At 34.2% G+C, this 27,444-nt stretch overlaps 2 pseudogenes; both read right to left on the bottom strand.

The window, feature by feature from the left end:
- Positions 1 to 1,398: 1,398 nt before the first annotated feature.
- Positions 1,399 to 15,959, bottom strand: LOC140850873 (F-box/LRR-repeat protein 3-like; annotated as a pseudogene).
- A 156-nt stretch (positions 15,960 to 16,115) lies between these two features.
- Positions 16,116 to 17,457, bottom strand: LOC140857034 (zinc finger BED domain-containing protein RICESLEEPER 2-like; annotated as a pseudogene).
- Between the last annotated feature and the right edge of the window lie 9,987 nt (positions 17,458 to 27,444).

Genomic DNA, 27,444 nt, shown 5'->3' with positions numbered 1-27,444 from the left:
AATTAACATTTTCAATATATATTTTTAAGGTGTTGAGAATTAGAGACATATATATAATTCCTAAATACTCCTGATCATAGTATCATTATGAGAATGTGATCGATCTAGATAGACTGACACACAGATCGTTTCTTTTGAGATAGATGAGTTTTTAATTTATAATATAGAGATACTGAGAGACGAGTGCAGATAATTGTTAGAGAATAACTAGTACAGAGTATGATCATATGAAAGATCACTTAAATTTTTATTCGATCGTCAGTGATCATCTTGATGCTGTAGTTATGTAAATGGTTCTTTGACCTATAATGACAAGGTTGCTCGCAGTGTGGCTGCTACAGTTTGACTGACACATAAACATAATCTTGATAAGTTCTTATAGTGGATGTTGATGATAGTTGGTCCACTATAGAAGTAGGATGCACATTTAAATGAAATCTATTAATCTTGATAGAAAAGAGTAGTCTTATAAAATTTGAGAGGCTGAGTCTGAGAGTCTGTGGCTACAGCAGTATGATTAATGAAAAAGAGTTTTCATGAGGATCATAATTAGACTTGAGCTAATCGAATTTATCATATGACTGATGATGAGGTTTGATAATTTATCCATGACCTGCCAACTAATCGAGACTCACGATAGAGGGACTGAATCACATGTAAACTATATCTTGAGATTCTATTTCTATTCTACTGGATTGCCACTACATACTGCTAGGTATCACTGGTGGATTATGAGAGTTCACTAGGGTTGCTCAAGATCGACAATTCTTGATGAGTTAGAGTGAAATCATTTTGATCCATTGAAAAAAGTATCAATGATACTATAATAGAGATCATGATATATCTTACTATCAGATAGAATTGAACCTATGGGGTCATACAATAAAGAGATTTGATTTGGAATATGCAATTGGGCTTATGAAGTCTCAATTGGATTTAGAGAAATCCTATTAGATTCAGGATAACTTTGCAAGCACATGGTTGAATCTAATTTTTTCTTTGTACTTAAATTATTTATTTGATAAGATTAATTTGAGTTAATTATCTGCTAATAATCTAAATAAATTAGATTTATTAAGCTCTAATTGTTGGGTGCCTAGGATTTTGGATCGTATGCATTAAGGGTTTAAACCCTTAATCAAATTCCTTGACTGTTTGTATGGGATGCCATTTGATTTGATCAAGTTGGACATGTCCAATTGATTGAGGGCATGGAGGACCAGCAAGAGGCATCTCCTAAGCCCCATATGGCGAGTGAGAAAGTGGGTTAAAAGGCACCAAGAGTTGGTGCCTCATGGATCTCCTAAAGGTAATCAAAAATCTAAAGTTATAAGGATTTCTAATGCAAGTAGGACTTGTATTAAGGGGCTATTTGATTTTGAATAGGATTCAAACCTTTTATCTATTTAAAGGATCCTTCTCTATGGCTCTTAGTATCAGATTTTCAACAGCCCACACATCTCCTAAGAGCTCCCCACGCCTCTTCTTCTTCTCCCTCTTATTTCCAATGCCCAAAGGGGCTTGGGTGTCCATCATCTCCATATCCAAGGAAGCTTGGGCGGCACCTCTTTGTGGTTGATTTTCAGAGATTGGTTGCTGTATAACCAAGAAAAGAAGAGCAAGAAAGAAAGAGAAGAAAAAGATTGAGGAAAGGATCAAAGAATTAATCGTGATCTAGGCTTCGTTCAGATTCGTAGGATGATCATTCTTAGAAAAAAAGATCAACACCATAGAGGGCTATTCCAGACTAATCTTTAGTAGATACCTATAAAGATCGGGTACTTGTGCAGCTAAGAAAGAACCTACCTTCTTCCAAATCTAGATTTGAAAAAAAAATTTATGAAACAGATATGTGATTCGATCACATATTTAATATCAGCATAAAATTCAGTATGTGTTCAATTTCAGCATATGAAGTAGATCGTTATGTTCTTTATTTTATGTATGCATGATTTAGATTAAAAGATATTTTAATCTTCTATTTTATTGTATTATTTAAAAAAAAAATTGAAGCACACATGTATGCCTAGATACAAAATTTCAATATATGCTCCATCGACTCCTACCCTAGTCTGCAAATTGAGCAAACAACTGGAAGCTCCATGCCCCCATCTTTGAGTAACATATGCATAGAAAACTGATCCCAAGCAACCTTCCAAAGAAAGAGCATTATCCTAGGATGAATAGTCACTCTCCAGATCCAAGCAGCATCAATCCTCCTATCCGACACTAGCCTGCACATCTAGACAAGGTCCCTCATAGGAAAATTAAGGCAATACCATCAGCCTCATAGCCTCAAGTCCTAGCTCCGATGGATGAAAATTGAGATAGCGAGAGTCCGATCAATGAGCTGACCATCAAGGAGATGGATGACATCTTGTGCTCTATGGCCCCTATCATCAGTAGTGATCAAGTCAAAGACTTGCAAATGATCGTCCACCTCCATACTGACTAGGTCGGCCAATGGGAGAGGTGTAAGCTGAAAATCCAAGCATTTTGACTCACATCAACCAAAGTATAAGCATATCTATATAAATCAAATTAGTCCAACAAAGAGTTTGAAAGAAGCATGTGAATTCTTGTCTATGTTGTGCATAACTCTTGGACCTCAATGTATGTGGAACCGACTAATCTACTCGTGCAGTACTACAAATATCAAAATATGTCTGTGAAATAAAGTAGTGTGATATATCTTGTACATATATACTATCTACATTAGTAAATGACAAAAGATAAGATATGATCAGTGTACACAACCTGCCCTCTCTCGGAGAACCAATAGTGAACAAGCACCCTCCAATGATGAGGGTATACATCAAGAGGACAAGTACCAGTAATATTCTCCTCTATCATACCCTCTCTACTATAGTGTCCCTTCAGCTTGCCTTATATTCTTTCTATTTTCAATTGGGGGACTTCAACATCCAATCATGGTTGCTTGGAGAGAGCACAAGTTTGCTTTACAATAAAGTAAAAAAAGATAAAAATATAAAATCAAAATAGTTAATTATGATGGTTAGCAAATTAACATACAATATAAGTTCATTTCTTCATTTATATTACTTGTAGAAGCTCAATTTTATTTGTATGAAGTACATTATTGCATTTTGCATAGTTGAGCAAATAGAGCTAATCCTTCCATGCAAGCAATCTTGAAAAGCTTATCGATAAATTGCCAGCCCTTTTGATAGGCTGTCCCATATGGTTGCACTTGACGATGATCCTCTCACCCTCAGCTCGCTGCCACACATCTCTTGCTTATGTAGGTTAGCATCTTATTCTTACTCTCTCAAATGGAGGAAAAAACATATTCAGAACTATTAATTATTGATGACCTGAAATAAAATCAATATGAAAGTTAATATTTAAATCTCAATAATCATGAGGATATAATATTTCAATTAAATTATCCTGAATATGCAACTTATCCATAATGATGTCCTTGTCTTGATAATCAGTAGGAGGATCATGCTAGGGCTCAGGTGCCAGATGAGGAAGGACCAACATTTGACTGCTGGGGCTGATAAGAAGATGATGCAGCATGGGAAGTCTGAAACTCAACACCACTGAATCATCTCCGTTGAGGTATGTTATGATCTAGTATGCATAAATAGAAATAAAAATTAGTTAACATAAATTATAAGATATTAAATATAACAGTGATTGAATTACTAATAATAAAAAATATTTATTAAATGAACATAATAACATAATAAAATATTTCATACAATATGTATCATAATTTTAAATATTTCTTACCGATTAAGAATCAAACAATATTCTCTCCTTCAGTATCTGTCATAACCACACTTACAGCATTTAGGTTACCAGCAAAGATAAAATTATAAGGCATACACTATGTATAAGTCTCATCATATTCTGATACAACCCTTTTCCCATGCCATACAAATCCATAGATTTTATTCTAATAACAATATCTCATTTCTTATCTTTCAAGTCTTGTATAAAAAATACTTGTCGAGCTTGAGATAAAAGAATGAATGGATCATTCTTCAACAACACACTAGTATATATCAATCTTGAAAAATTTATAGATGTAAATCTGTCACACCCCGTCTAACTATCACAGTGAGCACATGATAGATGGCTGCATATTCTGCAGAATTTTATTAAAAAAACATGCAAGTTCTAAAAAAATTTACGTAGTACTAGTACAAGTAAACTAAAATACTTAAATCTTTAATTAGATAAACAAGTCTAACCTTATTTTCAAATCTAATTCAATACATTTGTTTTTAGATAAAAGAAAATACTTCAAGGTCCCAATCCTTCTACTCATAGCCCACAATCCCATCCGCACTAGATGTTGGCATCTGAAAAAAATAATAAAATATGAGTGAGCTAAAAGTCAGGTATGTCACCTCTATCACTATTTGATTAGGCATTATATGCATAAATCTCAAGATTATAATTTAAGATTTTTAATTTATAATTTAGAGCATACTAAGCAATATAAAGTATACATGTATTCAAAATTATCAACATATTTGAATAAAAGAATAAAAAAATATAACTTCCAATCACTATTCAACTCTCTCTCTCTCATAGCCTTTTGACTATGGTCACGATCAGCCCATGACAAGCCCTAAAAGAGTCTAGATCCTGACTATAATATACTGCTCATCGATGCATGCGCCAGTGATCGTCCCACTAGGGGCCCAAAAGGAACTAGCTCTGAAATCACATAAAAATATGCCTAAGGTAGCATGTACCAGTAATCGCTCTACTGACATGGTCCAAGAAGAAACTAGCTCTTGACTACAACATACTATCAACCAACATACGCCAGTGATCGCCCATTGGAGATCCAAAAGGAGACTAGATCTTAAATCGTATGATCACAATCAGACTAGAGAGGATACATCATAATCAATAAATTTAACAACTTTTAAAAATAGTAAAAGAGGATAGTTCATGCTCACGAAATTTCAATTAATGCTTAATCTGATTGTTCAAAATTTACTTATACAGAACATACATAATATAATTCAAAATATACATAGATATTATTTATTATTAAATTAAACTAACATCTTTCTGTCAATGAATTCATATATATATATAATCAAATATTAGATAGGGGAACTTACCTTAGGTCACAAGATCGAAATTATCATCAAGATATATTATGCACGACCTAGATAATTGTAATCAAAGATTAGGTTTACATCTAAGGCACATAAATTACTATTTAAAAGTCGAGCATCTAAAGGGTCCTCAAAATTATGGGGCCCACTCAAAATTAATCATATAAGAAAAAGATCTACATCAAGGATAGGACTCCAGATCCATTTGACTAATGGCCAAGATTTTGATACACATCTCAAATCTAAACTAGTTCTCCTAATATCATCTATTCATAATCTAGGAATCAAGGAAAGAGTTATCACCTCAATCATGGGATCGATTCCTAGAACATGTGCATCACTGATCTAGTGCTCCACACTCATCTTGATTTGCAAGATTGTTAAATTGGATTAGAGGGAAAGATAAGATGGTGGTCGGTCCTTTACCAATTATCCATGTGTGAAAAATCAATGATAGAAATAATGAAAAAAAGAGAGACAAGGTATAGGACTGGAATAAGGCTTGAGTTGACCTGACTTCAGATTGAGCTTAGGGCCGCTAGGCTTGAAATAGTTCAAACTGGGCTTGGACATAATTCTCGAGCTCGTTTGTCTTTCAGACTGGGCTCAGGTATTCCTTTGGTCCGGCCTGGGTCCAAGACCAAGTTCAGCCTGCTAAAGATCGATCGAGTCACCAGCAAGCCCCATCCTCCAGCAGGCTGCAAAAACCCCACCACCGCCCCCACACCCCATTGCTCGAACCTCCTATCCCTCTTCTCAATGATGGTGGAGGATGCTAGTGGTGGAGTGAAGGAAATATGTGGTAGTGCTATGCATGCAATTTTAAAAATTTTATACAGTAGAAAGAAAAGATTAAACAATTTAATCTTGATCACATGCATAAGATCTAATTTAGACTACCATCCCATAATCTATGATATGAAAAATATGCACTTTAGATCTGAAAATAAAAATACATATCGATCTCATCGATACTAAAATCCTAGATCTAACTATTAGATCGAATATTATGATCAAGATAAGATAGAAATCATTACCAAACTAATTTGATATTGATCTCCTCTAGTCCAATGGTTAGAGAAGGTATTCCTCAGGTCGCTCACAACCACATGAAGTCATCTAGCCTCTACAAAAAAAAAATCACGCAAAGATTGGCACAGATCAGGGGCTTGGAGGTGCTAGCTTGCAAGCAACTTCGACAGCTGATCTCTTCCTTCTTCTTCAAGCATCTTGGACACTCCAAAGTAAGAGGAGATTTGGAGAATGAAGAGAGGAGAAGGAGAAGAGCTCTAAAAAATAAAAAAATAACAAGGGAACCAATGATGGGACATCCAAGAGAGGAGCCCCCCTTTTTATAGAATAGGAATTAGGGTTTTCATCCAAAGAAGGGCACCATATTCTCCATGCCACAAACCTTTTTAGGCATCCAAAAATTTTCAGATTTGAGAGTTGGCATGGGGAGGAGATCTAGTATCTCACACGCTCAAAAACTCTCTAGAAAAAATAAGAAAAAATTAATTTGGCACCAACAACTTTCTTTGTTTGAAAAATCTTTTTTCTAATTTACATCTTATCTTTAATTCGGATCGCATTAGAATTAGAAAGGAGATAAGATTATGACTCATCAATCATTATCACCCACCCTTATTAGGTCAACTACTTTGACATCAAAAAGGTAAAGCCAAATCCAATTTGATGTGGAGATGTGGGCATGAGTCTAAGTGTGACGCAAGGAGATAAGGATAGAGTCCAAATTGATAAGAACTCTTCATTTCTAATCTGATTCTAATCCAAATCAAATTTGGATTTAATCCACTGATAGAAATAAACTTAATCCAATTAAAAATTTAAATATATCATCAAATTTTTAACTCAATTAAAAATTAATCGAGTCCAAATTCTGATCAAATCAAGATCAAATTTCTATTGTAATCAGGATTGATTATATCAAACTCAATCTGAGTCGAACTGAATCTAATTCAATTAGACTTAATCCAAAGCTCTTTACTTAATCAAATTGAGTCAATTAGTAATCTAATTACTAATTAATTCTTCATAATAATAGAGTCTTAGTCCCAGTGAGATTCTCCCTCAGAGTCTTAGTCCCAGTAGGACTCGTCACCAGAGTCACATCCAATTGGACTCTTCAGCCATCAGATCTGACCAAATCTTCTAATACATATGACTTAAGAGGTATCAAAACTTTAAGGTCACTAAAGACTGTGACATAAGTGATATCAAAACTCTGAGATTATAATCAATAGAGTATGATAGATAATATCAGAGTTTAAGTTTATGATCATTAAGAATGTAATAGAATGATATTAGAATTTAGGTTATGATCACTAGAGAATATGATTTAAGTGATATTTGAGCTTAAGATTGTAACTATTTGAAATTATGACTTTAGTGATATTTGAACTTAGACTATGATCATAAAGAACATGATAGACATAAAATAAATGATTTAGTAATTAGATTTTGAATCAATAGATATTAAGATAAAATTTATGCATAAGTGGCATATGATATCTATAATAGAATTGACGAGTTATATCTTGAATTTCAATTAGTAGGATGATCTGAATATAAGCAGAGTTGACCCTAGAAGAAAGTGGAAGGTATTGATATGTTATGTTAGGAATACTCGATAATTTTGGAATGCTAAACTTATATGAGTGGAGATCATGATAACTTTTTTGATTTTGATGTTAATTATCTGAGCATTACAAATTTTAAATTTACTAGAAGAAAGTTAGGATGTGGTCTAAGAAGAAATTTCATCATATGAGGGAGAAATATTTTTGAGTATTGAACCCATAAGAGGTCATATATGAAACTCAATTTTAGATAAAAAATATACTTGAATTTTATTATGAGAATATGAGATACACATCTTGGTGAAATCTTTAGTTATTTAAAAATATCATATTTGGATGTGATTGTTTTGATCTTTTAAATTACATTGAATTTCAAGTCAAAAGTTTGCTTTTCTAAGTGGATCTAGGATATTTTGATATTGTTGTTAAATTAAATATGAAAAAAAATAATTTTGTTAGAATATGATATATACATTATGATGAAATCTTTAATAATTCGTCTTACCATCTTTGGATTAGATTCTTTAATTTTTTGTGATTGTTGAAGATAGTGAATTGTATTAATTATTCAAATCAAAGTTCAGATTTCTGAATTGAACTAAGGTATCTTGTTATTGTTAAATTTTGAATAACCTATATAAGGGACAAGAATTTGTATGGATTTATTTATTGATGCTAAGGGTTGTGATGAAGAGAGCTAGACAAGAAATAATTAAGTTGATTCTACTTATAAGAATGTTGGCTTGAGTTCTTCTAGTTTGTCAAGTTAGAATTAATTCTTTTAAAAAGAAAGATTGATTTGAAAATTATCTAAATGATTATAAGATAAATCTAAGGTTAACTCCAATTGATTCTAAATATGTTGATTCTTAAAGAGTGATGAAACTTATGTACTAATTTTAAATATAAGAAGTGGATCAAGATTTAATTTTGATATACTATGTCCAACAGATAGTAAAGATAAAGAAACTTAAAGTTTTGCTCTAAGTTAAATTTGAAAGTTGAATCTATCTTTGATTGATCTAACATACAAGGATATTCTTATCTTCTGATAAACCTATATAATTTAATAAATTAAGATCAGAGTGTGCAGCAAAAGCATGATGGTTTAAATTGATTAGAAATATTAATCCTTTAAATCAAAAGATATTATAGAATACATTAGTTATAAATAAGAAAGAATTTTATTGATAATGAAAGGATGCTATAGATTTTGATCTAATCTGATCATAATCAGATAATTTTTGTTAGTAGATTACTTCATTGTAGATAATGTCAAGAAATCTTAGATATCTCAAGTTTATTATTAACAACTTGATAGTTCTGTTATTAGTTCAAATCTAGAATGTCTTGACACAGATTCTATTTTTCAAAATTTAATATTGTTACTCGAAATGACATAGAAGATTGAGGTTTTCTTAAGATGAAAGTCCATCTATTAAATTAATTGGAAGGTCAAGAGAAGAAAGAAATCGATGATTATGAAGACCTTCCTTTATTTTTCCATCATAGGTAGTCTGAGATAATTATAAATTTTGAGTAGAATGTATTGGATAAATAACTGTGGTGTGTTAATACAAGATCAAAATGTTACTGTTCTTCGAGAAAAAAAAAAGAGTTAAGAAATCAATAAGAAGGGATGAGTTTGAGATTTCAAATAATTTTTGTTATAATAAGATCATGAGAAATAAATAATATGTAAGACATTATTGAAAGCGTGAGAATGACATGATGCATGTATATATATATTTTTAGAATATATCTCAAACAATATAAGTTAATTTCGAGGATGAAATTATTTGAAGGGAGAGAGAATGTAACATCCAGTCCTTTTGGGCCTTGGACCAGGCCCATATAGAAGCAAGCCCATAAAAAAAAAAATTGGGAACAGAAGAAGACTCCCTTTGGGAGTCTTCTTCTCCGATGAATCTCGATTGGAGAAGGATTATAGGACTCTTGAAACTCTAGGACCCTCTATAAATAAGCCTCCCCTCTCCCTCTCGAGTCTCCACCGATGATCGTTGTGCTCAAATTCCTCTCTTTTTCCCTTGGAAGCTGCGGCACCCTCTTCTTGTGTTCGTCGGAAATCGAAGGTCGAAGAGGCCATCGGAGTTCAGGTAAGGGTTCAATCTTTCTTTCTCTCTCTTTTCTTTCTTCCCATGATTTTAGACTACTCTCTGGCCGTCGAGATCACCGAAAATTTCATGAAACATGAAACTCCTGTTCGGTCAGAACCTTTTTCTCTCTTTTTCGGCCATCGATGCCGTTGGTTGCGGTGTCTCATCCTGAGACTGAACCCTCATCTCTCTCTCTCTCTTCCCTTGAGTGTTTGGCCACTGGCAACTGGTCAATGGTCGGAAATCATGAAGAAAGGGGACGAATCCCCTATTTTTTGAGAAATATAAAAAAAAGAAAAAAACTTTACCGATCGAACCTCGCTGTCGGTCGGCCTTGCTCCGTTGCTGTCGATCAGATGCCACCCACCTTATAGGAGCCCGGGTCATTGGGGGGGAACCTCGTCAGTCTTCCCCTATTTCAGCACAAGAGAGGGCCGTGGGAAGAAGAAGGAAAATAAAAAGAAAAAGAAAAGAAAAGAAAAAAAAAGAAGAAAAAGAGAAAAAGAAAAAGAAAAAGAAAAAGAGAAAAAGAAAAAGAGAAAAAAAGAAGAAAGAAAGAATTTTCTCTCTCTCCTCTCTCTCTTTTCTCTCTCCTCTCTCTACTTTCTCTCTCCATTTTCTCTCTAGATTCTCTCTCTATTTTCTCTCTCTAGATCTTTCTCTCTCTTTATGGATTTTATCTCTCTAGAGTCTTTCTCTTCCTCTTTGATTACATCACAGACTCTAGGATAAACTTGAGATAAAAATATGATGATTAGAGATTGCTCCAAAATTCGTGCAGTAGATTAGATCCCGATCCGATCTATATTCGAAATTGATAATATCAATCATGGTTAATTCATATTAAGTCACTCTGATAGGACCTCTGCTGATCTCGACCATGATTGCCTCATCTGAAGGATATGAAGATTTTTTCTTCACTTTCTCTCTCTAAAACTTTCTCTCTTTAGAATTTTCTCTCTTCATGAATTTTCTCTCTTTAAAAGTCTTGTGGACCAATGGAGGATCCAGATACTTAGATAAATTTTAATTTTGATTAATCCTAAGAGAGGCCCTGGATTTGTATTATTAGGATTGATTATCGGATAATTTTCTCTATATATGATTTTTACATTTGATCAGGATCATGAAGAGATATGATTGTCTGCATAAGATGTGAAGTGAAATATTTTGTTAGAAAAATTCATAAATTAAAGAAGAATATTAATTTCTGTGCTTGGATCAGTCATCGGTAAAGGTAAGAATCTGTGTACATGATCAGTAATATATATGCTATTTTACCGTTGATCTTGCATCATTGGTTTTGCATCATTGGATTTGAGATCAATGAATTTGCTATATCCGAGACACCATTATTTGCTTATATGATTTTGAGCATTAGTATGTTATGTCAATATATATGTATTAGAGATTGATGGCATGATTATATGGATATGACATATTTAAATTGATCATAATGCAAGTCGGAATTGATTTGATGAAATCAACACATAATGATTAAATGAAAAGAAAGAGATATATGGTATGGACTAGCCTTGTTATGTGGATCAGCCGGCCAGGAGCTTATGCCTGGGATAGCCTCTACTGACTTACAAGTGGATCAGCCGGCCAGGAGCTCATGCTTAGGACAGCCCGCCAGGAGCTATGCCTGGGACAGCCTCTTACGAGCTTTTGTACGTGGGACAGCCGGCCAGGAGCTCATCCTGGAATAGCCTTGAAAGGCTTTTAAGTGGATATTGATTCGGATGATGACTGAGGTATAGACTTGGTTAGTCCAGAGCCAGAAAGAAAAAGTTAAAAATCATGTGATTATGAAAAGAAAAATGAAAGATAAGATATGAAATAATTGATGAAAAAAAGTATTTCACCTGTTAACATATGATGATGCATCTATTTTAACAAGATAAAAAATTATGGATGTTTGCATTATTCCGAACATTGAACATCAGATTTTATATTTTATTGTTTATCCTTATTTTTAGATTATATTATTATATCGGTGTGATATGAAAATTTTTACTGGGCTGTAAAGCTCACACCCTTTCATCTTTCTTTTCTTCTTAAAGATACAGGATGTTGATGATTAGCTATGACTTGGATTTACAGATGAGCAGATGGATAGATAGAGTGTCATAGTATCTGATGAGAGGATTGAAGAAATTTAATTTGTAATTATACAAATTTTACTAGTTATTATTAAAATTAGATATTATGGATGTTGAAGTTGTAATGATTTAATTTGACCTTGCATATTCTTTAGGGCCTGTTTTAAGGAGTGTGCGGCCATCACGAATCCGACCTGGATGTTGGGTTCGGGGCATGATAAGTAGAATCCACATAGACTGCATATAGGCCTGAAGATGGCTCGGTCAACCCATATGCACCTATAGGTAGGTTCTCAATAAATTATTTCTCCAAACAACTTCTGGTAATTAATTTAGCCTCAACTTTTATTTCAGTAGATGATGGGCCTCTACGGAAAGTTTCGATTAGGTCAAACCATTAACATGAACCTACTCAGTGATTCTACCTAATGAGTGATCAGGTCCAAGGATGGCTCGATCAACCTAACCATCATCAAATAGTTCAAAGAGTCATCATATGATGAATTATAATTTTATCATTTAGAGAGAATACCAGACGGATGGCGCCTGCAATGTCAATCATAAATAATGGATCTATTATCATTCACTTTAATGGGAGGTTATGATCTAGTTATCACCATAACCAGCTCATTTTAGGAACCTAATAATTTAGAGAGTTTAATCAATTTTGAGAAGAGAGAAGAAGAGTTCAATCAGTAGACTATAATCCTCCCACTGACTTCACCAAGTCATTGAATCGGGTTAGGTCATGCTGATTGAACTGGCATCTAGATCAATCATACTAATCAACCTTAATGGTATGGGCTAACTCAAATCACTTAACGATCAAATCAAAATCTAATTCATCAAATTGATTAGATAAGTGAGATCGATGGGAGGGTTTGCTAAACTTATCTTAGATACCATCGAAATGGCCAAGTAAGCCGCTCCCAAATAAAAACTACAGGTCTAAATACCAAACTTACTTTAGACATCAATTGGTTAATTAATTTTGATTTGACCAACCTAATGATTCGGATTCAACTACTGAGCCACAATCAAGGTCTATTTGGTCTGCTCAAAGACATGAACTTGACCATCTATAATATTATATTAGAGAAACCTTGATTAATCTAATTCAATATTTAGTTAGACTTAATCAATTTCTCTATATAGTTAATCAATTTTTTGATTCTAACCTTAGGTCTTACTCAATTAAAGAAAAGAACCTGATTTGAGCTAACCCATGTCCCATGTTTTATGCAATGTCATGAGATCTTAAATCACAACTCTAGATCTAATTAATCCAACACTTAATTCTCAATTTAGTTTTGCATCAACATGGTTAAGATTTTGAAATAATTTTTTATGTAAACCTAGGCCTACAAATGGGTCAGGTTGGATCAGGTCCTGAGTGATCCCGATCCGATCCGATTCCTTGATCGAGTCTTGATATTGGACCTATACCTATCCTGATAAAAAATCGGATCGGGTTAGTCAGATCCATGGCCAAATTTATTCACCCACTGGATCATTCGGGTTGGGTTGGGTCCATATATAACCCAGCTCCAATCTATGAAATACGGGCTCGGTTCGGATCCGGTTCGGATCGGGTCCGATTCGGGTCCAATTCTATGTAGTTTTTAAATGGAGCACGTTATGAAGCAAGAAAACTATTCACGTAGATAGAAAATAAATAAATAAAAATAATAAAATAAAAGAACCGTGCACCTTCTTTATAATGTACTAGATGAATTATGAACTTGTTAGAAATCAATACAATTATATAATCTAGCACCACACAGGTACTCTTTTTACCATGTACATTGTTCAAAACCTAAAGATGAAGATCTTAAATGTGGACAACAAGCAAGTCAATAAAAGTGCAACTATTTAAAGAAGTATACGAGAGAACAAAATCAAAAAATATGCTCATCAGTACCGGAGATTCATCAGACGAGGAAATCAAAGATACCTGGTAATGCTTATTACTCCACTGAAAGATACATCCACGTGCTTCTGTGTATTCAAGAATATGTTGAGGAACCAAGGACTTCAATGATGAGTGAAGCTTCATTTTTCTTAAACTATTACATGCCCATAGAATATTTTTCAAACCATTTGGAGTTAGTCCCCTTAAATATAAAATAGTCATGTTTTGTAGACAGCTGATGCTCGCTAGTGCCAAAAACCCTCTATCTGTTACCAAACATTATGACAAATTTATCTGAAAGTGAACAAATTTAAATGTATTAAAATCTAGATCCCCATCCCGGCACATTAAGAAAAAAAAGTAAGCAACGATTGTACCTGGAGTAAATTCTAGGAGAAGCGGCCAAGTGAAAGCATTCCATCATCGTTAATATCATAGCATTTCTTGACATCCAGCTTGGTGAGTTGTCGACATCCCACAGCAATAGCTGAGATACCAACAGATGAGACCTGAGGACAACCTCGAATCTTTAGTGTGTCCAAGTTCAAGCACTTTGATAATGATCTTAATGAATCATCTGTTATATCTGAGCAATATGCAGAGAGTCACAGTTTGAACAAAGGAAGCAAGAGTCACAAAGGAAGCAGAGAGTCACAAACCTATACAAATCAAGCACTTGGAGTTTTGGACAACATTTCCCAACATGAACAAGACCTTCATCATTAATGTTCATGCAGAGGCCAATTTTTAGGCTAGAAAGTTTGAAACATCCTGAGACGGCCTTCAATCCTGCATATAGAAAATATTATTAGAAGCTATGATTTGATACATTTAAAAATTGATAATTTTAACTTTTGACAATACGACCAGAAAAGACCTTCATTGTCCAAATTAGTATCTGTAAGATCCAGTTCCTCCAGGAGATGACAACGTTGACCAATCAGACGAACGCCCTCCTTAGAAACCAGGTTACAAGATTCCATCCTCAAAGAGGTAAGGGATGTGCATGAGCTTGTGATGTTGGCTAGTGAAACATCAGTTATCTCACTACAACATGCGATATCTAATTTCAATAGGTCCCTATGTTTTGACACAATAAAAGAAAGATCTTCATCAGTGATGCCAGAGCACTTGCTGAAGCTAAGCTCCTTTCAAAGATAAGCAGGAAGTTCCAATGGCTTTCAATTCAGTTGATGTGATTTCATAGTCACTTAATTTGATAGATTGCAACCTAGGAAGCTTTTGTAAAAAACAGGTAACTTGTATAGAAATCAATTAGTAATATGTCTCATGGAAGCTTGAGTCTTTCCCCTGGTTGGGCATTGTTAGAATGGACTTACAGGAATGTAGTATGTTAAACCCTTCCAGAATACACTTATTGCCAAAGATGATAATTGATATATCTCAAGATTGTATCAAGCTACAATGTTCATTTTTACTTTAGAAAAAAAAACATTCATAAACTAAACTTAAGCATTCAACAACCAAATTAGATAAAATGCAGTAGCAATATGAGTGTGGCACCAGCTTGTAACAATATAGCAACATTAGATACAGTATCATGAAAATACAGTATCTTGCTTGAGAAAATATAGGATAAACTAAAAGAAACATTAGTGAATCAGAATGATATCCATACTCTAGCTGTAAATAAGATCTCCCAAGATGATGTAGCACCTATTACAACTAAAGAAAAGTAAAACATAAAAATATATAGAAGGCAAAGAAATATGAAAGTACTTTTAAGATAAAAATTAACAATATAAACATAATAATAAAGTTAATTATTACCAGCATGAGCTAATCATCAGCATTAATGATAATAGCCATTTCATAATCTTCAATCTTGTAGATTGTATCTATGTATAAAAAAAATAATAAAAGTAAAAATTATAAAATTTTAATACTATAGTGTATGATAAAGTTTATAAATATTTTAAAAATTGAACCTGCAATATAAGGTGAGGTGTCCGAAGCCAAACTTGAGTGCATATCAAGGCCTCAATTGTATTGGGGGATAGGCTACTACAAAAAACATCCAAAACCCTTCCAACAATGCTGAAGGCAGACTCGGATGTAATAGTAGATACTGGAATAGTCAATATATCACGAACCATCTTAAACAATATTGGATATTTTGATTCGTTGATTCTTCAATAGTCTAGAATGTCAAAACTTTGATCCCCTAGAGGATGAATCTATTTTTTTAAAAAAATATATTGTAAGTTATTTTATTAGCAATATTGAATTATATTTTAATATAAATATATAAATTAGAGATCATAAAATACATTCTCTTCTAAATAGATCTCTAGTTTTGACTTAGATGGTTGGGCAACTTCTTCTTCTTGAATAAATTCTTCATAATCTTGAATGAAAAGACTCTCATCTCCTCTACCTTGAAATGTAGACATCATCTCCTCCACTTGAATATGAGAGCCATGTGCACCATATAAAATTTTATAATAATCAAAAAGACTTTGAATAACATCACGCACCTTATTGATCTCAATTGAAGCACGATCACCATTACTAAAGATTTTTTAAAAGTAATACTTAATAAGCTTCATCTTATGTCTTGGATGAAGAACAACCCCGACAGCAAGAATGTGAGAACAATCTTTTCAATATTTATCAAATTTTTCTTGCATTTTTAAGGTCATCATCATCACAACTGCATTTGAACTCCTAGATTTTTGAATTAGAAGCATCTGTATTCTCCAAATCTCATAGAAATATAAATTTGTAGTTGTATTTTTTTTGTGAAAATAATTCAGTTATGTGATGGAAAACCTTTAAAAAGTTGCAAATAATGGTGCCTTGAGACCAATCTTCTTCAGTTAGTGCATTTTCAAAATTAGGATCTCGAGCCTCAAGTTGCATAAGTATTTTTCTGAATTGTATAGTATCATTTAGCATGAGATATATAGAATTCCAATGAGTAGGTACATTTATGCATATCTTTTTCTTACCATTCATTTTTAATTGTTTGATAATTTTCATGAATATTTTCAATCTTGTTTGAGATGACTTTATAAATTTAACAGTCTCTCGGATCCTAACAATAGCACCCTCCACTGCCTTCAACTCATCCTTCACAATCAAATTGAGAATATGTGCACAACAACGTGCATGAAAAAACCTGCCATCCAAAACTAAGTCTCTTCTAAATTATCTTTGAAGTTCTGTGGCTACAACTGTGTTTGCTGATAACTTATCAAGGGTGATCGAACCTAATCTTCTTTCAATCTTCCAAGATGAAATGCAGCTTGCGGTATAATCACTAATGACTAAGCCTGTGTGTGGTGAAGGCACCATCTTAAAATTGATAATATGCTTTTTAAGTTTTCAATCATTAGTGATGCAATGTGCAGTGAGACACATATATCTCAATGTCTGATTTGATGTCCACATGTCAGATGTTAAGCTAATTCTTCCACAATTTGCTTTAAATAACTCATATAGTTTTCTTTTTTTCCCTTCATATACTTTCAAGCAATCTGATGCCAATATTATCTTTGAAACAATATGAAATTCAGGTCTAAGATTTCTAACAGACATCCGAAAAGTCAGATGTTCCATTGTTGTAAATGACATCTCTTATAGAATTATCATTCTTGCAAGGTCCTCATAGCTTTTCTCTTGATCAAATGAATAAAAAGTTAACTCAATGAATGCAACACCATCTTTTGATGTTATATTACCTATTAACTATTTCTGCCACTTATCAAGATTTTTTTTTAACTTACAGTTCTTTGTATGTTTGTGAAAATGACTTGTCTCATTTTTTGGATCAGCTAAAAAAATAACAAGGCAATAATTGTATTTAGCCTTGTCTTTTTGGTTTTCTACCTCAGAATAATGATTCCATATCTCTGACCTCTTTTTTTTTGCTCTTTTTAGAGCTATCTATATTAGAGGACTCTACCGATTGCAAACTATTACAACCAAGTGCACTTGAACCTTCAATTGTATTTTCATTGCTATCCATCACAGACATAAACCTATTTCACATAGAATTAAATAAAAATAAATAAGCATGAATTGTAACTAATTACACAAGAAATACAAAATGAAACAAAACCTATATCAACCTATATCTTCAGGCACATAAAAGAACATGGAAACTAAAATATATCTTGAGAGATGGGGGGGGATCGAGTCTGAGAGCTTGCAGCCATGAATGGAGTGGAAGAGGGCAACAATGAAGCCGAGGAAGTGGTAGCTGGAATTGGAGGAGTGCAAGTAGTGGATATCATTGGGAGAGGGAGGGGCATTCGAGGGTGGAGGAGGAGGAAGGTGGAGCCCCTAGGGGGGGTGCACCCGAGTAGAGGAAGAGGAAGGTGAAGGGGTTGGATGGGGGCATGAGGGCATCAGTCTCTGAGGGTGGAGAAGGAGGGGGGTTGCCTGCAGCGACGGAGGAGGAAGGTGGAGCCCCGAGCGGGGGGTGTGTCCGAGTAGAGGAAGAGGAAGGCGGAGGAGCTGGATAGGGGCATGAGGGCATCGATCTCTGAGGGTGGAGGAGGAGGGGAGTTGCCTGCGGCAACGAGGGGGGTAGGTGTTGGGTTTTGACTATGCAGTGGAAAGTAATTTTTAAAATTTTAAAAAATAAATAAGTCAATAGCCTTATCAAATTAAACTATCGAGTCAGAATTCAAACCCTAGAATCACCTTGCCAATATCAATAAAATAAGAAAAACAAGCATGCAAAAGAGATAGAATTTTTACTTTCATCAAAAAGAAAGAAGTGGCACATTGGTGTTCTCTATAAGACTCCAAAGTAGAAGTCCTCCAACAGTGATCCACACAAAAGTTGGCCAAGGACTTTCCTAACCGGTGTGCCACTGCAGCCTTATCTTCTCAAGAATACTACTGGCTTCGAACTCGTGGTATGATCGCACCAAAGCCCAATCACCTCCAAGATTGCCACCAAGACCATGTCAAGAAGACACTCTTTAGATGTCTCACAACCTAGGATTTGATTTTTGGCTCCAACACATGGAAAAACCAAACGCTAGGGCACTCTAGCAACTCTTGCTAAATTTCTCACCACCCTTCTTACAACTTTTGCCACTCAATTTTCCCTTGTCTTTTTCTCAATTTTTTTTTAAATTTTTTTTTATAATTTCTATGTCCCTAATCTCTAGTTTCAACCTAAAATCATAGTAGCAAACCATGTGGGACATCCCATATAAATAGGAGACCAAAGGATGTGTCATGGGATGAAGGGGCGCCAACCATTATCGCTCCATCTTCTCATATGGTGAATAAATTCACCGTGTATGAATTATGGCATATGAGAGACTTCTTATAGAAGGAATCTTCTTCTTCTACATGCCATAAAAATCCCATTCAATTTTGGCAACAAATCAAAGAACTTCTGGTTTATCTTTTAAGGCAATGCGTATAGTTAAGAGCCTTCATGAAGAAGGACTCTCCAAATTCACACACAAAAAAGAGGTGGGGCGGCATTTATTTTTGGCATAGCTTCTGGTAGGTGCAGAGGAGTCCTCCACTTAAAATTATTTCAAGTTGGATAAGGATCCAATCTAAATTGACCCAATCCCATTAGGTCAAAGGCAACTGATCTAGGTTAGCTCAAACACTTTGATCTAAACCAATTTAGGACTTGGGTTAATACAATATGCTAGCATATCAAATTAATCAATAAAATTTATATTAAATTTTAATTAAATTAGATCAAGACCAAATTTTAAAGTGTGTGATCCATTAGGTTCCAAATCTAGTCAACAGTGGATCAAGACTTTTGATGTAACTCTAATTCGTTGAGATTAGGTCACCCGAACAGTCCCATTCAACTTGGACTCTTCCAAATTGATTTCAAAATTAAACTCTTTTAATTTTTATGAATCTACAAGTCAAAATTGATATCTAACAATGTATCATGACTATCCAAAAGATTTTAAAATTTTGATAAAAAATTATCAAAATATCCTTCAGTGGCAAGTTACCATATAATTCAATCCTTCAGTCAAACAACATCCCAGATGAGCTGTGGATATGAAAATATGTCAAATTTAATTACTTATCTTTATGTATCTCGATCTGAAGGTGATGATTCAGTTGATAGTATATTAAAATTTTTTTTCTAATTATCATCTTGCTTTGACCAAAGACTTCCGAATCATCGACCTATGAGATCACATAAGATGTTTGCTTCTCTTATTAGGAGTGACTGATCCCTTATTGATTACTCACAACCTTCGTGCACTCTTCACCATATCCAGAATATTTCATACAAAGATCAAAGAACCAAGTTAGAAAGTGAACCAAAAATATGAATCCAAGTACATAAGGTACCATGATGATCTCAGATCAAACGATCACTTACACAACTTCCACTAGAGAAACATCAGTTGACATATAAATAAAACTCCATCTGATATTCTTTCGTAGATCAATTCAGTGATCTTATTTTCTAATGAGCACCCATATCTTTGTATTAGTGTCACCACACAAGTGGTTGTGAGATCAACTACCCTCATTTCTGAGCATACATAGGACATGCCAGTCTTACCGGTATCATTGATCCCTGACTCAATATACCAATGACTAGGAATATTTTAGATCAGAGCTATCAAGATTTTAGGTCTCACTGGCGTGAACTCATCACGGTCCTAAAATCATTATCCAGACCTATGGGGTTTATTATAATCTAAGAACAATAAAATATCGTATATAATGAATCAAAAAATATTTATTTTATTAATAATATAAATATCAATTACATGAGTTTGAAAGATAAATTACAATAAACACCCTATCGCATCCTATATGCGATTGGCTTGTAGGGTATTATTCTTTCAATCTCCCACTTGCATTAAAGCCAATCACCCTATACTTGATACCCATGCTATCAAGGTGGCAGTCAAACTGCTGTATTGACAAGACCTTAGTGAATGGATCCGCTATATTATTTTTAGTGTCAACTTGCTTCATGAGCACATCGCATCTTTCGATTATCTTTCGAACGAGGTGGAACCGTCTTAGGATGTGCTTAGATTTATGATGAGACCTTGGTTCTTTGGCTTGAGCAACTATCCCAGTATTATCACAATAAAGGGATACTGATTGTTTAATCTCTGGAACCACACCCAACTCGGTGATGATTTTTTTCATTAAGATGGCCTTCTTAGCAGCCTTACTTGTAATAATATACTCAGCCTCAATAATCAAGTCAGCAATAGTTTGTTGTTTGAAATTTTTTCAACTTACTACACTACTATACAGAGTGAACACATATCCAAATATAGATTTGCTATCATTCAAATCAGATTGAAAATTAAAATCTGTATAACCTTCTAGTTTTAAATTAGATCCATCATATATCAGAAAAATATCTCTCATCCATCTCAAGTACTTGAGTATGTTTTTCACAGCTTTCCAATGATCCTCTCCGGGATCAACCTGAAATCTACTTACAATGCCCAAAGCATAAGCCACATCAGGCCTGGTACATAATATAGCATACATAATCGATCCTACAGTCGAAGCATAAAGAATAGAACTCATTCTATTTCTCTCTTCATGTGTCTTAGGAGATATCTTCTTAAAGAGTTGTATGCCATGACCTATAGACAAGTAACCTCTTTTACTTCTCTCCATGTTGAACCTCTTCAACACAAGGTCAATGTATCTAGACTGGGACAAGCCTAGTATCTTTTTTGATCTATCTCTATAGATCTTTATACCAAATACAAAGGATGCTTCACCCAAGTCTTTCATGAAAAATTTTTATGATAGTCAAGTCTTGATTGATTGCAACATTAAAATATCATTCTCAATAAACAGTATGTCGTCCACATATAGAACCAAGAAGATAATAGCACTTTTACTAGTCTTCTTGTACAGACAAAGTTCATTCATATTTTTGATGAAGCCAAACGATTTGACTGTCTCATCAGAATGAATGTTCTAGCTCCTCGATGTTTGTTTTAATCCATATATGGATCTATTCAGCTTGCATACCTGATTTGCTCTCCCACTAGAGACAAATTTCTTTGGCTGAGTCATATAGACTTCTTCCTCAAGATTTTCATTGACGAAGGCAGTCTTGATGTCCATCTATCAGATCTCATAGTCATGGTATACTGCAATAGAAAGCATAATCTGAATAGACTTGAGCATGGCTACCGACAAAAATATTTTTTCATAATCAACACCTTATTTTTGTTTGAAATTTTTTGCCACTAGTCTGACCTCATAGGTCTCTACCTGGCCATCTGCTCCAATCTTTTTTTTGAAGACCCATTTACAGCCTATTGGAGTCACACCCTCAGGCGTATCAACCAAAATCCAAACTTGATTGGTATACATGGAGTTTATTTTAAATTTTATGACATTGAGCCATTTGTCAGAGTCACTACTCATGATAGCTTCCGAATAGGTCATGGGATCATCATTCTCAATGATGTGAGATGTATTGTCATTCTCAATGATAAATCCATATCTGAGTGGTACATTACACACTCTATTCGATCTTCGGAGAGGAGGTGTGTGTAGTGGCTATACCTCAACAATGGGCACATCTGGTTGAGAACTATTTTGTGAATCCTGGATGGATTGTAGGTTTTGAACTTTCTTAAGTTTGACAGACCTCCCACTGCCTCTTTCTTGGATAAATTCTTTTTTCAAGAAAACAACATGCCTATGAACAAACACCTTTTATTGAGTAAGATTATAGAAGTAGTATCCTATACTCTCCTTAGGATAACCTACAAATTTATATTTTTCTGATCTAGCATCCAGCTTATGTCCATCAATATTTTTCACATAAGCCAGGCAACCCCAAATCTTAAGATGCTTAAGATTGGATCTTTTTTCTTTTCATATTTCATATGGAGTGCTAGAAACAGATTTAGAAGGTACTTTATTTAAAATATATGCTGCAACCTCGAAAGCATATTCCCAGAAGGATATCGGAAGATCCGTGAAATACATTATGGACTGCACCATATCTAATAAGGTATGATTTTTTTTTTCTACAATTTTATTTAATTATGGAGTATAAGGAGGTATCCATTGAGAGAGTATTCTATTTTATTTTAAATAATCGAGAAACTCACTAGATAAGTATTCTCCTCCTCGATTAGATTGAAGAGTTTTAATACTTTTATCAGTTTGTTTCTCAACTATTTTTTGATACTCTTTAAATTTGTCAAAGGTTTTGGATTTATATTTTATTAAATACACATTTTTAAACCTAGACTTATTATCAGTAAATATAATGAAATAAGAGTATCTACCTCTGGCTTGAGTCGATATTGGGCCACATACATCAGTATGTATAAGGTCCAAAATGTCACTCATCTTTTCTCCATGTCCAATAAATGGAGTCTTGATCATTTTTTTCATAAGACAAGATTCACAAGTTTCATATGATTCATAATCATAAGGATCAAAAAAAATATTTTTAAATAACTTGTTAATTTTTGACTCATTTATATGGCCAAGTCGGCAATACCAGAGGTATATGACATTTACATCCTCTCTCTTTCTTTTCTTCATTTATCAATATAAAATATATTATCATTAAGTAAAAGAAACAAAAGATCATTATCAATAAAGTACTTTCATAATATTCATTAGAAAAATATATAGAACAACCATTGTTCTTTATATTTATTTCAAAATCTTGTTCCAATAACAATGGTATAAAAATAATACTTTTAATAGTATTTGAAATATAATAACAGATCTTCAGTTTCAAAACTTTATCCGAAGATAACTCCAAAATCTTGTTTCTTACGGCTTCAGCCTGAATGGACTCTCCACTAGAATCGAACAGCTCGAAGTTACCTTTATTCAGACTCTTTGTTTTCTATAGACCCTGCAATAATTTGCAAAGGTGTGAATCATAGGCAGTATCCAATACCCAAGAATCTGAAATTAAAGTACTTAATGATAAATTAGTTTGTATCACATACAAATCTTTAGCAACATTTGTCGATTTCATGGTTGCAAGGTACTTCTTGCAATTTCTCTTCCAGTGGTCCTCTTTGCCACAGTGATAGCAAGTACTTTTGACGGAGACTTTTTTTGCCTTCTTCTTAGAGATGCTAGTCTTAGGGTTCATCTTTTTCTTAGAATTCTTCTTTGCCTTCTTCTTGTCGATCTTATCAACCAGAAGTATTGAAGCCTTTTCACCTTTAAAATGACTCTCTGCTGTTTTTAGCATGTTCAATAGTTCTAGCAGGTTGATGTTCAATTTGTTCATATGATAATTTATGACAAACTGAGAAAAGAAGTCAGGGAGAGACTGCAGGGTCAAATTCTGGCTCAGTTCACCATCCATGACAAAATTCAGCTATCCCAGATGAGTGATCAAATCAATCATCTTCAGGACATGCATTTGGACGGAGGTGTCTTCAGTCATGCGGGCACGGAACAACTACTTTGATATCTCATATCGAGTAGTTTGACTTTGTTCTCCATATAACTCCTTAAGATTAAGGAGTATAGAGGAAACATCCATGTCCTCATGCTGCTTCTGAAGCTCGTTGCTCATGGAGGCAAGCATGATGCACTTGACAGTCACACTATTATCTTTTCACATCTTATATTTGGCCCTTTCCTCCTCAAAAGTATTTTTTCTAAGAAAATCTTGTGTAGGTGTATCCAGAATGTAAGAGACTTTCTTCTGAGTGAGAATAATTCTCAGATTCTTTAACCAGTCGACATAGTTAGGTTTGGTCAACTTGTTTGCATTTAGGATGTCTCTAAGTGAAAGTGAGAATGCCATGTGTGTAGTTAATCTACAATAACAAGAATATAATATAAGCGGATGACTCATGATGACATTCACAACTAGACTAGGACTTTTATCTAATTGTGTTACTCACCATTTTATCGAACTTCATGGCTCTCAAATATGAAAATCAAGAAACATACTAATATTTTTTAGTAAGGTTGAGATCCATATTCTTCACAAATACCTTATGAATAGTACAACAAGTATTCATGAGCTCAAGAATAGGTAACTCTTTACTAATTGTACCTCTATAATTCTCAATATTTTTTTCTCTAGCCTCTAGATCACATATAGTCTTGTGGATAGCATAACAAACTATAGTGTTCTAGTTAAGTTGATCCTTCAATCCCATATGATCATACTTAAATAATACTATCCTTGTGAATAGTACAACAAAGCAACACTATTCAAAATATACCATAAGCATCAAAATATACTTGATCAACATCATATCAATTTCTATAGTAAGCCTTGTGGATAGCACAACAAGCTCACTAAGATCTTGACATACTCTATTGATCAAGTTCGAAGGGAGGCCTTTGTAATGTCTACATCACTAATCAATCTAGTTCGAAATTTAATAAGACCAAATTGGCCAGGTCAGTAGGTGGGAGGCATCCCATAACTTTTCTTAGATACCAACAGAGTTGGCCAGACCAGCATACGGATCTAATTAGAAAATCACTTTTCATATTTTTCTCGACATCAATTGATCTAAAGAATTTGATTTTTGAATTGAAAGTAAATCCCGATATTACAACTTAATTTAATTTTTAAGAGAGACTTTGAACTGGTCTTGACACATCCTAACTACATCTATATAAAATGTACTCTACATAATATGAAATATGGCATGTAAACACAAATCACAATAGCAATCTTATAATCATGCCAAAATTCAAATAAGGGCATATTAGAAGTTATAACATATGACAAGCATATTAAAAAATAAAGCAACCCCTAATCATATTAGGCATGCATAACACCCTTAACCATACATCGATTTAAGCATGAAGCTACCATAATAAAATAAAATTTAAATTATCAAAAATTTATAATTTTAATAATTAAAATTAAAATCATGGTACATGTAAAATCAAAAATATTTTTTGAGATTAAAGATCAATGCTAAAATTCAATATAACATATTTGGCAATATATGATCAATAATAATTTTATGCAACTATTTTATATTTGTTTGATCGAATCAGACAAGGGTGGCTCTGATACCATTGTTGAATTTCGACCACATAGTGAAAAATAATTTTAAAAATTTTAAAAAATAAATAAGTCAATAAATTTATCAAATAAAACTATGGAGCTAGAATCTAAATCCTAGAATCACCTTGTCAATATCGATAAAATAAAAAAAAAAAAACAAGCATGCAAAAGAGATAGAATTTTTACTTTCTTCAAAAAGAAAGAAGTGGTATATTGGTGTTCTCCATAAGATTCTAAAGTAGAAGTCTTCCAACAATGATCCACATGAAAGTTGGCTAAGGACCTTCCTAATCGACGCCACCGCAGCCTTATCTTCTCAAGAACACTGTCGGCTTCGAACTCATGGTACGATCACATCAAAGTCTAGTTGCCTTCAAGCTTGCCATCAGGATCATGTCAAGAAGATACTCTTCAGATGTCTCACAATCTAGGATTTGATTTTTGACTTCAATATATGAAAAAATCAAATCCTAGGGCACTCTAGCAACTCTCACTAAATTTCTCACCATCCTTCTTACAAAATTTGCCACTCAATTTTCTCTTGCTTTTTTCTCAATTTTTTTTCAAAATTTTTTTTCAAAATTTTTTTTGTGATTTTCACATCCCTAATCTATAGTTTCAATCCAAAATCATAGCAACAAGCCATGTGGGACATCCCATATAAATAGGGGACCAAATGATGTGTCATGGGATGAAGGGGTGCCAACCATTGTCGCTCCATCTTCTAATGCGGTGAATAAATTTATTGTGTATGAATTATGATGCATGAGAGACTTCTCACAGAAAGACTCTCCTTTTGCATGCCATAAAAATTCTATTCAATTTTGGTGACAAATCAAAGGACTTCTGGTTTACCTTTTAAGGCAATGCGTATAGTTAAGAGCCTTCATGAAGAAGGACTCTCCAACTTCACATGCAAAAAGGAGGTGGGGCGGCATTTACTTTTGGCATGGCTTCTTGTGGATGTAGAGGAGTCCTTCTCCACTTGAAACTATTTCAAGTTGTGTTGGGTGGATGTCTGGCCAGGACACCACCTCCCAAGATCCTTTCAGTACCACGCGATGCAGCAGGAAGAAAGAAGAAACAAAACAAAAGGAAAAACAATCAAAATACGTGGATCAGCCACAAAAGGGCTCGCCTCCACGGGGCATGCAAACTTCACTATGAAAAGAAAATTTTACAAGAGGAGACCTCACCCTCAACCCTTGTACACCCAATTCTCTCTCACATGAAGTTCCCCTCACAAAAGCTCTCTCTCTCTTGGAGATCCCCTGAACCCCTGAAGAGCCTGGCGACCGCTGTCCAGAAGCCTCCTGCTCCTTCTCTCACAGCGCCCTCGCCCCTCTCTCTCTCTCCTCTGGTTCGTACGGCGGCGAGAAACCGAACCCCGCCGCTCTCTGTTTCGTCTCAGGCTTTTAAAGACCTTAAACATAGCTTTAATCCTTGATTAGAGAGGGATTAGGAATCCTAAACAAAGCCAAAAACCCTCCTGACCGTCGGATCAAGACCGGGAGTGTCCTCGGCCCTTAGATCGCGCTCCGGTCCACGAAATAGGGCCGTGGACCGCGAGAAACGCGTGGGAAACGCCCATGCGGTCCACAGACCGCGCC

The sequence above is a fragment of the Elaeis guineensis genome, chromosome 4 (assembly GCF_000442705.2).
Source record: "Elaeis guineensis isolate ETL-2024a chromosome 4, EG11, whole genome shotgun sequence".
Lineage (NCBI taxonomy): Eukaryota > Viridiplantae > Streptophyta > Magnoliopsida > Arecales > Arecaceae > Elaeis > Elaeis guineensis.
The sequence above is the reverse complement of the archived record's forward strand: the minus strand, read 5'-3'. Positions and strand labels throughout refer to the sequence as shown.